Source organism: Oryza brachyantha, chromosome 11, assembly GCF_000231095.2.
Source record: "Oryza brachyantha chromosome 11, ObraRS2, whole genome shotgun sequence".
NCBI classification, from domain to species: domain Eukaryota; kingdom Viridiplantae; phylum Streptophyta; class Magnoliopsida; order Poales; family Poaceae; genus Oryza; species Oryza brachyantha.
In genome coordinates this window covers 623,973-640,649 of record NC_023173.2, presented here as the reverse complement: position 1 = coordinate 640,649, position 16,677 = coordinate 623,973, and the positions used below count along the sequence as shown (strand labels likewise).

The 16,677-nt window shown below is 43.5% G+C and overlaps 1 pseudogene; it reads left to right on the top strand.

Moving 5' to 3' along the window:
• Positions 1 to 303: 303 nt before the first annotated feature.
• On the top strand, positions 304 to 13,331 carry LOC102712122 (annotated as a pseudogene).
• The last annotated feature ends 3,346 nt before the right edge of the window (positions 13,332 to 16,677 follow it).

The window sequence follows — 16,677 nt, the reverse complement described above, 5'->3', positions numbered from 1 at the left end:
GAAAGGGAGAGAAATCTACCTTTCCCTCTTTCTTTCTATTCATTCCCATTCCCATTCCCATTCCCATATTAAAACAAAATCCCCTACCCTCATATATACGTAATCCCCAACCCATCACCGACGGCACCCAGATCGTCACCAATCGCCTCCTGCATCTCTTCTAGCCTACCTCGCCTTAATCCCTCTCTTTGGCTTAGGCCTGGGAGGTTGGATCCACATCTCCGGAGAGAGGGAGGAGGTGGAGGAGGCAATTCGCCGCTCCTTGTGGGTGTAGGTAGGGCGCTGCTTTCACGCTCCAACGCGATGCCCTTGGTGGACAACCAGACATGCTCGACGGTGCTCAAGCCCATCCCCTTCCCCGACCCGGATCCCTCCTCTATCTTGCTCCACACCTGGGATCCCCTCGAGGCTGCCGCCAGGGCCATCCTCGCTCAGATCCAACCGAACACTCCCTCCGAGACCCGTCGCGCTGCCGTCATAGCTTACGTCCAGGGCCTCCTCAAGTGCACCGTTGGCTGCCAGATTGTTTTCTTACCTTCCTCCTTTATTTCATTCCTTTCTAACTACCTCATCAAAACTCTACCTTCCCTTTCCTTTCTACATCAGTGCCATATCCACGGCGCCTATGTTCTAACATGTGTTGCTCTCTTCAGCCGAGTAATTGTTTCCTTCCGAATTCATATCATGTCCATGCAGGCAGCTGCTTGGGTTTATTTAGGATGATTTTTCTTTACTCTTTCACAAGTTGTGTCTTCATCTATGTTAGGACATGGAAATGTAGTTAGGACAACATGCTAACTACATTATTACTTATTACTTATTACTACCTCTGTTTCATATTGTAAAATTTTCTAGCCTAGGTTAAATTCATCAATTAATAAATGTATATAACTTATATATATGTCTAGATTCATTAGCATCCATATGAATCTAGGTAAGGCTAGAAAGTCTTACATTGTGAAATGGAGGTATTGGGCTAATTAACATACTCAGAGCTTGTAACTACAATATTTCTCATGACTGAAGTGTGATTTCAATATCCCTCGCGATGCCACCAAACTGATATACACGTTGATATATTTTATAGGAAGCCTGATTTGAGAACATGATCATGAGCGATAGACTAAATACCCACACAATGTCAAATTGACAGAGAGAGACTGAGCACTTGTTTGATTCACGAAGAGTTGAGTTGCTTGTCAACTTAGCTATTTGCTATGAAATAGAAACACACTAATACTTTCCACGATTGGGGTTACACGTGTCAAATTCTTATTCTTCCCTATATATGTTTTCATACCCCTTGGTGTAGGTGGGCTTGATTTTTAGGTCCATACATAAGTCTGACCTGACAATATACTTATGCAAAGCACCAATGTATGGATAACATATGTTTGGGTTCTACATTTAGCGATAGCTAATTTGTCGGTACTGAGTTGGAGAGTTGGGCATGCGGAATATGAACTTTGGTGTATGTTTTTTCATGTTGCTATCCATATCTTGTTCATCTTGCAGGCTTCTTTTGGATTAATGTTGCTACCATTCTATATATGTGCTCACAAGAAAATGGAGTATGAAACAGTATACTCTAACCTCCTAGGCCATGGCCGAAAATTGGGATAGCTTTTAGTTTAGAAAGAGCACTTACTTTCCTGCGTTGATAGTTATTTTGGATCTTTATTCACGTCAAACACAAGAGATCGTGTGAATATCATGTATTTTAGGGGATGTACCAACAACTCACTAAACAACTATAGCAATTTTAGAGTATGCACTTAGGGAAACAAAAAAAAAAGGAAAGAATATGTATGCAATATGAATCATTCATTACCACCCAAGCATATACTCCGATATCAATACTTTTGCATGTATATATATGTTATTGTGTGCCCACCATGTTGTATACTAGGTATCTAGTACCATGGTTGCTCATACTTATTGTTCACAAACTTGTTTAAGCTACACTAAGTAACTACTATTTTTGGGTTAATGTCAAACTGTTGATTACCACAATACTAGCCATCAAAAGCTTACATGTTTTGTCCTTTGACATGCCAAAATATGGTTTTCAACCTTTTGCTATACCTAATTTCTAAAATGACTGTCATGCACTTGGTAGATCATGCTTTTTCACGGCAAGGGTAAAACATAAATAGTAATGAGTCAAAAATAAAACATCATAAACAAGTAGTGTGTTGCTTTGTTCCAATCAATTTCTTAACTACAATCCATAGGCACGTGAGGTGTATAGTTGGCAAACAAATATCGAGTATTGCATAGAAAATTATGGTCTATTATTTTTATATTGTTCATGTAATATGCAATACCTTTGAAAGCCAAACACATGCTCCAATGGTGCATAACATGCCCACCGCTAGTTGGAAAGAATTATTACTTGAGATTTTAGTCCTTTATGACACTGGTATTTCTCTCTTTACAATAAAGCAGTCCAATGTCATGTAACTTCGACCTTTTCCTTACCGTAAAGCACAGGTCTTTCCATTTGGATCTGTTCCATTGAAAACTTATCTTCCTGATGGAGATATTGACTTAATTGTCTTTGGCCACTCAAGTAATGAAATTCTAGCAAAAAAGTACAAGTTGTTTTAGAATCGGAAGAGGCAAGAAAACATACTGAATTTGAAGTCAAGGATGTCCAGTATATTCATGCAAAGGTTTTCCACTTGATACTCTTTTTATTTAGTTCATATAATAATTGGTGATTGTCCAAGTCATATACTTTTATGTTTTTGGTACTAGTGTCTGCTTATGAGTGCTTATTTGTTGTGATTACTATATATGATCACATGAAACTGTTCTATGATACATTCATACATTAATTCTTCTCATTTTTCACTCCGCTTCTTATAGCTACAATCAAACATTTTGCACTAATTCTACTATGATACAGGAAACAACAATAGAAAAATTCATAGCTGCCCACAACATCAATGAAACATGTAGTCTCAATGTTTTACAACAATAAAAATAAATAGTCGATATTGATCAAGTGTACTTCCCATCACTATGCTCTATTTTTATTTAACAACTAATGTGTGCTTCAAGATATATTTTTGTGTTGAATTGTTAGGGACATTTTTGGGGCACAATTTTTTGTCATCAAGTTGTCTAAAATAAGTCTTTCTGATGGCAGGTCAAGTTGGTGAAATGCATTGTTCAAAACATTATTGTGGACATCTCATCTAATCAATTTGGTGGACTATGTACCCTTTGTTTTCTCGAGCAGGTAATATTCGAGAAGTCGCAAGAAATATGTAGTTGCTCAATTCTCTTCCTTAAAAGACACAACACACACCTATCTCAATCCGATCTTCAATGTGATAATTGATTTGTTCCATTTTACTTCCTTGTGGGGTTAAACATTGGAAGAAGACTTTATTATGTTCACGTCGCCCATGTGAAAATATATCTTAACCTATATGTTTTGTAGGTTGATAAAAAATTTGAAAAAAACATCTTTTCAAGAGAAGTATGATGCTGATAAAAGCTTGGTGTTATTATGAAAGTCATATTCTTGGTGCTCACCATGGTTTAATTTCTACATATGCATTGGAGATATTGGTATTGTATATTTTCCATCTCTTCCATAATACTTTGGATGGTCCATTAGTTGTAAGTCCTGACTTTCAAGCTTTACGATGCATTATTAAAGCTATTGTTTCTAACACCTTATTACGTACGCTATAAATAACTATCCGCTTTTTGCAGGTGCTCTATAGGTTTTTGGACTATTATAGAAAATTTGACTGGGATAATAAAGGTATAAGCTTGTATGGTCCTATTTCCTTGTCTTCCCTACCTGAGCTAGTTGGTAAGTGGATACAATCTTATCTATTATTTATTTATTTGTCATTATAAGTTTTCTTTTATTTTTGGTCATGCAAGCTTTTGTTTCACAGTTTACCCTTCAAACATTATTGATGATGATTTTAATATGCGAGAGGAATTTCTCAAGGAATGTGCCGAGTGGTTTAGTGTTCTCCCTAGGAACTCTGAGAAAAATACCTAGGTTTTTTCTCCAAAATTTTTCAACATAGTGGACCCATTGAAGAGGAGTAACAATCTAGGGAGCAGCCTTAGCAAAGGTTTGATTTTTTTTATCTAGATCAAGCTTTCTGATGGTAGAAATGGCTGATTAGTCTTAGAATTATCACATAATTTTAGTAGATTTTGAACAAATTGTTTGTTCCTTTAACTTGTTTGTTGTAACTTTAAAAGTTATTTTTAGATTGATCTTCATCTCATGATTGGCTTTGCCAATTAGAAGAATAATGCTTGTTGACTGGTCAAAATTTAGTACTTATGTTACATATAGCTCAACTTTTGGGCATTTATTGTGCATGTGGCAGGGATAAATTCAACCTTACATTTTGCATATGGTAGTCTCACTTATATATATGTTCTTTCAATGATAAAATCTACCACATTGAGAGTTATACTACTGATAGTTCCTTCTTGAACTTTTCCTTATAATTGTTTTGTACAAAATCTACCATGTAACTTAGCCATTGTCATTTGGACTTTCTTGCTTGTACTGCGTTGCTGTTACGCTTGTCACGCCCTGAGTTTTACCCTAGCCAAGAAATAATAAAATAATACATTAAAAATAATTTGTTAATTAAAGTTCAGAAGAGAAAACCCAGTGTAAATTAATTTAATTTAATTGGAAGCTTTTTGGATGTTCTAAAATGTCCCGAAAGCGTTTTAAATTATTAACATGATTTATATTTGAATTGCAGTCAATAAAATTTTGCTCAAATAAACTTAATAAAAATCAGCAAAATTGGAGGCAATTTCTTTTCTTTTTCCTCCTTCCTTTTTTCTTTTTTTTTCCTTCTTCCTTTCTCCCTTTTTCCCTTATCTTTTTCTCTTTTCCTTTTCTTTCCTTCGTGGCCGAACTCCCCTCCGCCCTCTCCTCCCTGTACGATCTCCTCTTCCCCCTCCAAGCCGTGAGCAGCTCCTCCTCCACCATGGCAAAACTAATTCCAATTAATTAGGACTCCAATTTTTATCCTTTTGAAACCATATCTGTTCATCTTTAATAGGAGATGAATAACTAGATTTATCTCTAATTTTTCCCAATAAATACCCCACTGGAGCCTTGCCTCTTTTTCCCGTCTCCCTCTCCTGTCCTCCTCTAGCAGCCGCCTCCTGCCGCCCCTGTCCTAGCAGCAAACCGCCGGCAGCCCTACTGCTCCCTGTTCGCAGCAGCCGTTCGTCAAATCTCTCCACTGAATCTCAGGTTCCCATATATTTTATTCTTGCAAATCAATCTAAATTCATCTACCGTTTAATTATTTAGGTTTCCTAGCCGAACAGCGAGGAACAGCAGCAATCCATCGCTGATCTCTCCACCAAATATCAGGTTCGCATACGTTTTACTCATGCGGATCAATCTATTATTGATCTACCGTGTAATTGCTTAGATTTTCTAATCTAATTAGCTAGCGTGAGATTGATCTACCGTGCGGAGTTTAATTTCGTACGCGTAGATTGGTTTAACGTTAAAGTCAGTTAGTTTCCAGTTTAGCGAATCAACTTAACGGCCGTTAACTCCTGTCGTTGTTCCACTAATAGTTCACGGATTCGTGTTTCGGATCTGATTCGTCGTACGAATCTCTGATTTGTGCACGTTTCGGTTCTATCGTGCGAAGGCGCGTTCTGTTCGCAATTCCCCGAGCCACGGCCAACCCACGCTCGAAATCTCCATCGCCTCCTTCGGCGCACTACTTTTCCCTCTCCTCCTGGCCAGCAGGCCGCCGGCCCAGCCAGTCGGCGCACTTCCCACCGGCGCCCCGAGGTCCAGGCCGCCTCCTCCTCTAGGCCACCTGTCAGCCCCGTCTTCCTCCTCTAGTAGCCGCGTTGTCGCGCGCCCGTGCCTCCGTCGTGCGACGTCGTTGGCCGCCGCCTCCCTGCGTTTCGTCGCCGGTCTCGGCTCTGCTCGCGCCGTGGTCCGTGTTGTGCCGCTGTCGATCGCCTCCTCCGCGCTAACGCCTCTGCGCTGTGTCGCGTCATCGCGCCGCGTCGCCGACGTGTCTCGCCTCCGTCTGCCTCGCCCCGCACTGGTGTCGTCATCATCGCACCGCCCTCGTCGGCCGTGCCTCACCCATGACGTCGGTCGTGCTTCGCCGCGCCCCGGTGCCGAGCTGCCTCGCCGCCTCTGCTCGTGCCCACGCTCTACGCGTCATTGCCGCGTGCGCTTGCACCGCCGCCTCCCTCACGCCGCCGTCGTCAGCTGCGAGCTGCCTCTCCTCGCGCCGTAGTCACCTCGCCGTCGCCGCAGCGGGACCCCTCGGTCGTTGCCACCGCGCCGCGTGACGTCGCGCCGTTGTCACGCCGATGTCGCCGCCACTCCTGGACCGCCGTCGCCACGACTTCCCCCTCCCTCCATCCTCCTCTGCCTCCCTGCACACGCGCCATGCCGCCAAGCCATCGTTGCGCGCCGCTCCTCCCCCATCTCCTCGCACGCTCACCATCGGCCGGTGCACTGGCACGTGCGGCGGGATTGCAGGAGGCGGCGCGCATTGCGCGGGCGAGCGGGCGCGCTGATGCGGCGGCGCTACGCGACGTGGGGCTCGGCGACGCGGCGCTGGTGCGACGCACCGGGCACGAGGAAGAGCGGCGCGGGTCAGCGGCAAGGCTCGGCAGCGCCGACGCGAGGAGATGCGCGCGAGGCGGGGTAGAGGAGAGCGACGGCGACGGCGACTGAAGCTAGCGGCGTGACCACGGCGACGAGACGACGAAGCACGGCAGTGGGGAGGACGCAACACTTGGGTCAGCAGCGCGACGCCGATGCACGGAGCACGGGTGCGAGCAAGGCGCGACGGGGAGGAGCGGCGTGTGGCTGTTGGCGACGAAGACCGACGGCGATGCGGCGACGGCGTCAATTCGTGACCGATGGCGGACGACGACGATGGCGACAAAGTGGGGAACGATGGTGTGGAGACACGGCCGAGAGGGACAGGGATCGAGGCGGCGCGACGGTGAGTCGGCCGGCGGCGCGGGCGCGCTCGGGTGTGGGTAGAGGGAGCTATTGATCGCCTCCTCCACGCTAATGCCTCTGCGCTGTGTCACGTCGTCGCGCCGCGTCGCCGACGTGTCTCGCCTCCGTCTGCCTCGCCCCGCGCCGGCGTCGTCATCATCGCGCCGCCCTCGTCGGCCGTGCCTCACCCATGACGTCGGTCGTGCCTCGCCGCCTCTGCTCGTGCCCACGCTCTACGCGTCATTGCCGTGTCCGCTTGCACCGCCGCCTCCCTCACGCCGCCGTCGTCAGCCGCGAGCTACCTCTCCTCGTGCCGTAGTCGCCTCGCCGTCGCCGCAGCGGGACCCCTCGGTCGTTGCCACCGCGCCGCGTGACGTCGCGCCGTTGTCACGCCGATGTCGCCGCCACTCCTCGACCGCCGTCGCCACTACTTCCCCCTCCCTCCATCCTCCTCTGCCTCCCTGCACACGCGCCATGCCGCCAAGCCGTCGTTGCGCGCTGCTCCTCCCTCATCTCCTCGCACGCGCACCGTCGCCGAGCTCCCTCTACCCACACCCGAGCGCGCCTGCGCCGCCGGCCGACTCGCCGTCGCGCCGCCTTGATCCCTCTCCCTCTCGGCCGTGTCTCCACACCGTCGTTCCCACTTCGTCGCCATCGTCGTCGTCCGCCATCGGTCACGCGTTGACGCCGTCGCCGCATCGCCGTCGGTCTTCGTCGCCAACAGCCGCACGCCGCTCCTCCCCGTCGCGCCTCGCTCGCGCCCGTGCTCCGTGCATCGGCCTCGCGCTGCTGACCCAAGTGCTGCGTCCTTCCCACCACCGTGCTTCGTCGTCTCGTCGCCGTGGTCGCGCCGCTAGCTTCAGTCGCCGTCGCTCTCCTCTACCCCGCCTCGCGCGCATCTCCTCGCGTCGGCGCTCTGCCGAGCCTTGCCGCCGACCCGCGCCGCTCTTCCTCGTGCCCGGTGCGTCGCACCAGCGCCGCGTCGCCGAGCCCCACGTCGCGTAGCGCCGCCGCATCAGCGCGCCCGCTCGCCCGCGCAATGCGCGTCGCCTCCTGCAATCCCGCCGCACGTGCCAGTGCACCGGCCGACGTCGTTTTCCCCGCGCCGGTTGTCACCGAATCCGTCGCCGGACCACGCCGCGTCGCTGTGGCCGCGTGTGCCTCCCTGCCGCCAGCCGCCGCCTCACGCCGCCTTGCCTGGCCGCTGTGCCTTGCTTCGCCCGCGCCCCTGTGCATGCCGGGTTCCCCCGCCGCGCTCTCCGGATTTCCCGCGCCGAAGCCGTCGCTGACTCCAACTCCACCACCCGCAGTGGTCGCCACCCGCCACGCCTGCGTGGGCGATGCGGTCTCTAACCGCCGCCTCCGCCCTAGCCGGTCACCCCTATAAATCTCACCTCCTCGCGTGCTGCCGCCACCTTTTCCCTTTCGCCGAAAGCCGCCGTCGGAACCGACACCGCCGTCCGCCGCCGATCTCTTTTCGCCCGCTGGTGAGCCTCTCCCTTTCTCTCTCCCTCTCTCTTTTTCATTTCGGCCACCGTCGTCGGCCAGTGCGTCGCCGTCGCACGCGCCGTTTGCCGCTGCCGACGCACCTTCCCGCCGCCTTCTCCATCGCCTCGCCGTCGCCGCCGATCGCCGCCGGAGCGCGCCCGTCCGTCGCCGTGCACTGATCATCCACGTTGCCGCCCCATCACGCCCAAGCGCCGTCGTGCCGTCGCTGTGCCTTGTCGCTGGCCGTCCACCGCCGGCCCTCCCCGCCATTCGCGCCGCCTCCGCCATGCGCCGCCGCCCGGTCGACCGCCGTCCTCCGTCGCTCGCCGGACCGACTGCCGCCTCCCTCCTCCATCCGGCCGAAGCCGCCTCCCCCTCTGTTTTGGGGCTACTGACAAGCGGGGCCCACTTGTCAGCCGGCACCCCCCTTCATCATCTCTCTCGTGGGCCCCGTGTCATCCTCCCTCTCCCCTCCCTCTCACTGCCAAATGGGACCCACTGGTCAGCACACCCTCTCTCTCTCCTGTGCTGACGTTAGCCCCTCCAATTAATTGCGCAATCAAATCAATAAGGTTTTCTGTTTAGTTTAAAAACACAGTTAATCTTCTAAAATATATAACTAATTCATCTAGTCTCCGTTTAGGTCCATTCAAGTTCCATTAAACCCAGAAAAATGTCAAGAATCCATTAAAAATAGTTTCTTTCTCTGTTTCAGTAGTTTTATAGCCTGTTTTGTTTGTTTTGCCTTGTTTGTCGTAGGTTTTGACCCCGTCGCAGTGCCGTTCGTTCTCGAAGTCGTCGCCGAAGTTCCTCGTGGGTCTAATCAAGGCAAGTGGCACCCTCCTTTGAACATATTGATCCCATGTTTATAAAATCCTTGGTTTACATTCAAACATGCATTGTTTTATGCAAATCTATTTATTTTATTTATCTATTGGGCATTTACCTTTATATACCCATTGATTCCCACTTATTATTGTTGTAATCCCAGGGTTAATTTGACTAGAATTAGGATTAGTCAATGCTTAGCCATGCTTAGTTCAGCTAGCTCACCATTTATTATTTAATTATTGATTAGACTTTGATAGACCTTTAACGGTTGTGATCATGATTAATCTCTCGATGTGGATTAATATAACTAAAATATTGCTTATGGTGGGCTGTGGGTGCATGGTTTTGAGAGTCGTGCCCATGGCAATTAAGGATCGGTTCTCGGGAAACCTTGGAAGTCTTACACGTACTAACCACAAGCCAGAATGGGCAACAATGAGACTCGTAATCTAGCTTATCCCTATTCGACGTACCAAGGCAAGGGTGAGCGTGATGGAGTATAAACAGGCAATCGTGGTGGCACAATAGGGGACTGCCCGACTTGGTGTAAAGGAGGGGGTGAAACCTGAAGTACGGTGCGATTTTCTGGGGAGGGTTAGGTGAAAGGTCTTATCATGGTTTCCGTACTGAGGTATCGTGGTGATACGTTGTGGCATGGTAACATGCTTGGGAGCCATGTCTTGTGGGTAAAGTTGTACACCTCTGCAGAGTAAACTATTCGAATAGTCGTGCCCGCGGTTATTGGGTGAACTGACAGATTCACTGGGATTAGTGAACCTTTTTAATAACTTGATTAATTTTGGAACTGGTTTGACCCTGCGCAACATGGTGTAACGTTGGGCAGAGGGTTGACCCTGTCGCTACGTGGTGTAACATTCGACAGTGGTTTGGACCTGTTGCAACGTGGTGTAACGTTAGACAGTGGATGATTATTTTAAATGTTTACTTTACTTTTTATTCAGTCTATGTTATTTACTGTTTTGCTAAATACTGCAGCTTTTGTGCAAGTTAACCTTAGCCTATCCTTGATGTTCTATTGCATTCATTATTTTTCCTCTCTTGGGTGTTACTTGTTGAGTACGGTGGTTTGTACTCAGCCTTGCTTAATTTTTCCCCCCACCATAGCAAGTGCCAGAGTTCCAGTAAGAAGGTTGTTCCCAAGGTTGAAGTGAGGTTCAGTCCGCTGTCGAGAATGCTTGTGGTGTGGAGCAATCATCGCCAGCTGAAGCTGAAGATTAGGTTGTTTAATCTTATTTTTCTTTTCCGCTGCATTTTGATAGATAATTGTTTTTATGTGTTTTTAAGTCGTGAAACTGTGTATTAATTTGTCATAGTGTGTACTCGGGCTGATTCCTGAACCAAGATTTAATACATGCTATTGTTCAGAAATTGCTGTAAATTTATGGGCGTGACAGCGCTCCTTAGTGCACATACTATTCAACCACGGACCAAGAGATTTTATAACAATTATGTACTGCAGAAGAAATTATATGCCACTTGAGTAAACTGGAACATATAGTGTTAGTATATTTTGTATTTGCATGCCTATGTAGTGCAATGCGTTGGACTACCTTACTTTACTATTATACAAGTTGCTAAGTGACACGCTATAACACAAATATTTGTTGCATTAACATGGGTATTTGCTATTTTAGTTCTATCCACAAGCATAACTTCTTTTTGCTATACTACACAATTGCTTATGCACATTATGCTTTGATGTTTGTTTTGTCCTCTGCATTATCCAATTTGTTATGAACATAGTCTTATGTTTAATTTGTATGGTGCAACGCACAAGTAACTTTCTCCGAATACGCAATGCATTTGATTTCGGTGCCCGGAAGCTTGGGAAGATTCTTCAGGTGCCTATCGATTCTACTATGGATGAAGTGAATCAGTTCTTCAAGAATACATTAAAGAGACATTGCACAAGGGTAATAAAAGGAAGTCTGTTTCTGGTAATAATTCCTTTGGGGATTTAAAGCTGAAAGAACCAACAACGATTGTTCACCTTTATACAATAATAATTCCTTTGGGGATTTATCTAATCAATTCCACAGCATCAACATTTCATATTCTAGTAATTATGGGTCACTAAAGCAAAATGGATCAAATTATATGGTTGAGAAGAATGAAAGGAAGTCTATTTCTGGTGGCTGGCTGGCAAGCAAAACAACAAATTTTGTAACTACTAATTCAACTGGTATGACGAATGGTAGTGACTCATGTGAGCCTTCATCGCAATCAATTACTGGAGCATATAACTTGCTATCTAAGGAAATTCACGATGCACCATATCTCTTCAATGAGTCAGAAAGTGGTATGATAGATGGCATAATGTACGGTACAAACCTATCACACCATGGCGGATTCCACCAGTCCTTTGAAGAGGTCGATGATGATGATGGAGATACCATCGGTAGAAATAAGTCAAATCTCACCGGAGACTACACAACACATTTTAATAATCTTCTCTATGCTTATGGGTTCCATCAAGATCATCCAATAAGCCAATATTATGAATTTGGTTCAGTGTCCTCTCAAGTGCCTTCACCGCCTACGCGATATCAAAACAGACGATCATCAAATAGTCATAGCATAAATAATGCATACGGATATGCTGGTACAAATGGAATAGGCTATGCTCCTCCACCGAATTATTTAATTATGAGGCCATATAATCTGATAGATGATTCAAACCGAGCTCGTGGAACTGGCACATACTTCCCTAACCCAGTATGCTCCCTCCTTGCATAATCTTATGTTCATACTGTTAAGCATACTACGCACATAGAATGCCCTAAGCTTTGTTAGTCATCTAGTACTCAGCTTAACATAATCATAGATAATCCCCTTATATATAATTGAATTGCTAAGGGCGATTTATGTTTGTGAATAGCAATGTCTTTATTATTCCAACATGTACAAAATTAACCCTAATTTTGAGTGAACTTTTGGTACATTTTTACACATACAATGCATATGATATAAATGAACCAATGATTTACTAGTTTGCTTGTACTAGAATTCTTGCATTGTAGTATTTTGGCCATATCATTTGTACATATAGTATACAACATAACCCATTAGTTTTATGCTTGTGTGCCAGAGCCTTTTTTTCTATTTTGCAAGTTCAGCCATTATATTTGAGTCATTCTGAGTTGTTGTCTTGTTTTGTTGAGTTTATTCACCTTGTTGGGCATTTGTAGGAATTGTGCAGAGACAGGTCACCTACTGGACGAGCTAGAAGAGGAAAGATTCACTTCCTGCCAAATAACCATAAAAGATCACACCAATACGTCAGAGCCGATATGTCGGTAGAATTTACAGCTTTAGAGGAATTGAGGCAAGAGCCAATTCATGTTCCTGGTGCAAAGGACTTGGGAATTCCTTCTTCATTGAACATACCAATACCTCCATCTTTTGAGGCCCCAAGGGAGATTATACATAGCAATGGTTTTGTTCAGCATCCAGATAAGCAATTTGAGTTTGGGACCTTGGGACCGTGGCCTTTGGAAGTTACATCCCAAGACCTTGCTTTTGGTAACAGATCGAATTCTACTCCTGGTAGTCATCCTTCTACACATACAACCCCTGTGTCTCCGCCACATAATGTTGGAATTACTTTGAATCAAATGAGGTAAGCATGATACGTTCTTTTAATTGCCAAAACCAACAACATCTTGTTTCATGGGAGGCATGCTGGTTGGTGGCTTCGTGCTTCAGCATATAATGTCCATCCCCACCCCTACCGCCACAACATGCATATGTTTCCCAAAAATATGATATAGCAACCATCAATATCTAAATCTAATTGTGGAAACATATTTACTTAACTTGAAAATGTTTTTTCTTTTCTTTCAATTTACCTCATTCACCTTGTAAGTTATCTACTTGTTTTTAATGTATGTTATAAGAACTTATGATGCATAATCATTAAACAATTTATAGGAATGCTCATCCATATCATCTCAAGGACAATGGTGATTTCCCGCCGCTATCTAGTTGATTCCATATGCTTCATTACATATCAGATGCAAGTTGGTCCAAAAAAGATGTTGATAAATGGTGTGTGCTTGGTGCAATGATAGCAGGGGTTTACTCGTCAGGACAAACATCACCCATCATGTACATTATATCATTATCTTCATATTCTCCGGTCATGAATTCACCTTGCTATCGCCTTCCAAAAATCAGAAGTCTGTTGCATCCTAGTTGGCTGTCGTAATATTCCCTTCAAAGGAAATAGAAGGAAAGAAAGAAGTTAAACTTTGTGCCATGTAGATACTTATGTTGTCTTTACCTTTGTCCCCTTGAAGAGGGAACAAGTGTGGCGAAATAAAAAATGCTAGAAAGAGAGTGAGCCATCTAGCTCTGTTGTAACCTCATCAGTTTTCGAGTTATTCCTGGGCTCTTGAATGTATTTTGTTTGGGGTTTCGAGAGGCCTTGTGTTGAAAGGCCCCATGTTTGAAGTAACATTAGCTACTTGAAGCAATGGGTAGGTATAGGGGATAGATTTGTATGAACTTCTATTGGATTTGTTGTCTCCATAGAAGCAGTTTAGTTTGGCTATACTAGCTCGGAGAAAAAAATATATCTTTTTAATTTACTTGTCGTGTTTTACGTGTCTTCAGTTATTAATTGGATTTGTAACATAGTTTTGCTCTGCTGATGTTAGCTCCACACCAGGTTAAGAGAAATGGATATGATTTTGAGTCACAGCCATGATTGCTGCTTATATTGTGACTTTGTGAGTAACATAGTTCTGCTCTTCTGTTGGTTAGCCCAGTTTGTTGTTTGCCATTTAGTAGCTAGTTCTTCACTAACTCCATGCCAGTAAAATATAGAAGTAGTGATGAGATGGCAGCAGTCTTGTGACCGATAATCCTCATGTAAGTAAACAAAGGAGGTTTTGGTTTGAACGATGGGATAAAGTGGATGTTTTGAGAGGTTTGAGATCACAAGGTGATTGTGTGCTTTTTTAGAGAAAAGTGCCAAACGACATATTTACAAATAGAATATAATTTGTGAATAAAATTTATATATATGTTCTTAGCGATCTAAAAGTCAAAGCTAAACAATAAACTACGATGAAAAACCCTAAATCTACTCTAAATTTAAGATGAAAATTTTAAATTTTGACTTATAAGTATTAAAAAAAGTAAAAATACGGCCGCCAATCTTTTTGGCCTTCAAGTGTTGAGGTCGTAAAGCAGACTGAAGGTGAAACCATATCGCTTTCAAGATGGGAGTCTCGAACTCAACAATTATTGAATATAATTGTCAAAATGTAATTGGACGACATCTGAATCCCATCTCTATCCAAGATAGACTGTCAAGGCAGGACGGTGCCCAAGGATATGTTGGAGTTGACTGCATAATTAGCCAAAAAAAATTAACTGCTCCCAGTTAGTGACGCTACTTTTGTTATATAATTTCAGTCTAGCTAGATGTCATTACGTCGTAGCAATCTTCCATTATTTGTACAAAATATTTGTGATGGTAGCATTAGACTACATAAATCATTTGTTTGAAACTCCAATGATACCACTTTATATGCTTCTTTGGTGGCTGGGAGCCTGGGACGTATATAGATTTACTGGATCAATTATTGTACGTGTTGAACTTCAGAAGGCTGAACAAGTCGGTTCAGCTAGTAAATGCGACCAATCTCGCCTTCTTTCTCAGCCCTTTTTTCGTACAGGTGAAACTACTTATTAGCGATTAAAAATAATTTACGAGTAAACTTTTTATGGATGTATTATTTTATTGATCTATAATCAAAGACCAAAAATAAGCTATAATAAAAAACATCAAAGTCAACTCTACCTTTAGAGTAATTTTACCATTCTTAAGGAGGTACCAAGAGTTACCATTATTTTTTATATAAAATCTTGTACCTCTTGGTAACTTAGGTAATAGAAGTTACCAAATTTTATATAAAAAAGAGCGTTACCTCATGATAACTCCTCAAGGATGGAAAAAAAAAACTCCTAACTTTAAGTTTTAAGATTTAAATTTTAGCTTATTAGTATAAGTATTATTAGTATAAGTATAAATGGAATGGCGAACCTCCAACGGTTCTAAGTGCTCAGCTCATTCGTTACTGAATACTGACGAATGATAGGCCCCTTGACAAATAGAGTTTACGGGGTAGGTTACTTGCCGTTGGCTAACTATAGGTGATTGTTTAATTTTTTCATCAAAAACGGCATATATATTTATGAAAAAAAATAATTTATGAATAAAATTTTTATATATGTATTCTTAGCGATCTAAAAGTCTACGCTAGAAAATAAAATTCGACGAAAAAAATCTCAAAATCAACTTCAAATTTAAAGTTAAAAATTTAAAATTTTGGCTTATAAGCGTAAGTATAAGCGAAAAGATGGGGGTGTATGGAGTAGAGGAAAAAATAACCCACCATATTTTTTCTAATGTATATTTTGTTTGTAGACTAAAGTAATTGGCAGTAGAATTAATTCACGTTTCCAATTAAAATCCTAAGTAAAATCAATGAACCGCAGTGTATGTGGTGTATGTTTTCCAGCTCTATTTTTTTAATTTTTTAATTGTAGGAATTACAGATAACAAATTGAGGTTCATTTTTGCTGAAAAGATACTCCGATTTTTAATGGACGTCATTGACTTTTTTACATAAGTTTTATTGTTTATCATATTCAAAAAAATATGCAAAAGTTTCAAAAAATTAAAGTCATGCTTAAAGTACGTGTAATGATGAAAAATCATAACAAAATAAATAATAATTACGTAAACTTTTTGATAAAATGAATGGTCAAACATGTATCCAAAAATTAATAGCGTTGAACATTTAAAATTGAAGGGACTATGCTATGAGAGTTATTTACTGCTTTTCTTTAAAGCAAAAAATATATTGTCACAGGTTCCACATGAACAGTTAACCCTTCAGTTCTTAGGCCATCCTTAATATAAGTTTCATGCACATGATTATCTAGAATGACATGTCATTAAAAAGTTTGAAACTAGGATAAAACATTCCTCTCTCAATGTATAGTTTTATCTATTGTTGTTTTTTTAGGTTACATGCAGGACACAAGCTGTTATTTTCTAAGTAACAGTGTACGAAAGATTTTATCTTAATAAAACCTATTTCATCTCTCTTTATTAATATTTTGGCACATCATCAAAAATATCTATCAAAAATATCTATATGACACTATATTTATTGCTCATACAACTCCCGTTAAGATTGGCCTAACTGGTGAGATGTCTTGCTCGCGTCCTTTTCCTTTTCTTTGAAAAAACGCACCAAAAATGCATTTTAAAAACGTATTATTGAATCGTTGACTTACTGATAAATCTGTCGCAGCAT